This window comes from Branchiostoma belcheri, unplaced genomic scaffold (assembly GCF_001625305.1).
Source record: "Branchiostoma belcheri isolate BF01 breed outbred unplaced genomic scaffold, Haploidv18h27 scaffold21, whole genome shotgun sequence".
NCBI classification, from domain to species: domain Eukaryota; kingdom Metazoa; phylum Chordata; class Leptocardii; order Amphioxiformes; family Branchiostomatidae; genus Branchiostoma; species Branchiostoma belcheri.
Window position 1 is genome coordinate 907,146 of NW_017803602.1, and position 1,456 is coordinate 908,601.

Here is a 1,456-nt window from a genome sequence, read left to right on the forward strand (position 1 = left end):
ATTGAGTGTTCTCCGTCGATAGCATGACTATTTTTTTAATTTTTCAGAGCCTGACCAGGTTGTTTATTTGACTCGGAAGATTAAAAGAGAAGAAGAAATTCTAGAGTCCCAGCTGCAAACTGAGGAAATGGAAATTTGGGAATGACAGTAGAGCAGATTTCCGTAATTGTCGGTCTTCAAACCCAGGCAGCAGCTGCCGAAAGACGCATAATGAATGAAGACCTTTATTGTACAAAATACCCACTATATGAGAAAAAAGATCGCCACCTTTTCATAACCCGGGTTTACCAGAAATAGCTGCCTCTTGTGATCTTGAGGAGTTAATCCTTTATGTTACGGGTTTGTTCGAGAACTGATGGATTGCAGCCATAGTCTGAATTTCGCTATAAAAGGTAGCAATCTCAATGGTAAGCCCACGTCATAATGGTTAACTAGTCGCAAGATAATCGTAAGAGGAATCTTGCACTATATGGTCCTGACACTGAGGGTTCTATCCGTCACCCTCTCACATAGCCTATTTGTGTGCACAAAGGATTCCATTCCAAAATACGGTTATATGGCCTGATAGAAATTACAGGCCACGCTGTGTGCACGGGTTAATTATCGTCCATTAGCGGCCCCACAGGCTAGCGCGTACAGTTTAACGGCCCTGAACGAGCCGAGAAGATTCCCCTTCAGCGCGGGTTTGACCCTGACGGAGGAGCTGAACTCGCCGGGCAGCAGGGCGGATCTCACACGTCAGGAGGGGATCAGGGCTGATGTGTTTCTAAAACTGCTTCACGTATACGTAATCATAGACAAACAGGGAGGCATATAACCATAGACAAACGGCCACTCCATATAACCATAGAGAGGGTGAGTGAGAGAGGGAGAAAAAGAGAGGGGGTGGGAGAGAGAGACAGAGAGAGAGAGAGGGGAGAGAGAGAGAGAGAGAGAGAGAGAGAGAGAGAGAGAGAGAGAGAGAGAGAGAGAGAGCACCATTTCTAGACAGCATCAGCACACAACGGGAACCCCTCAAAAGCAGCCTTACATCTTCAGTAGCAAGCTTAAGGGCACAAGGAAGATCTTAAAAGCTTTTTGGGCAACCATCCAGACTAGAAATAGAAAATGGTTTAGGAAATGTACCAGGTTACGAAAAAAAACAACTAAAAACAGAAGTTGACATCTGCTGCCTCTCTAAGACTACGTCACACAATTTAATAAGTTTCATTTCTAGAGAGTCCAAAGATGCAGATAATAAGGGAAAATATTTACTATCTAAAAGATAGTATACATAGATACGGCACAGATGTAGCAGATGTAATCTGATTTATACAGGCTGTTATACTGTTTGTCGTGACCCCTAACTTCAAACCTTCTGGAAACAAACATGACAAGTTGCCGGATTACGCACACACGAGGGCTGCACGATGCCAGAATAGAACAACAGAATCACCGCCTTCAGCGAACGTTATTT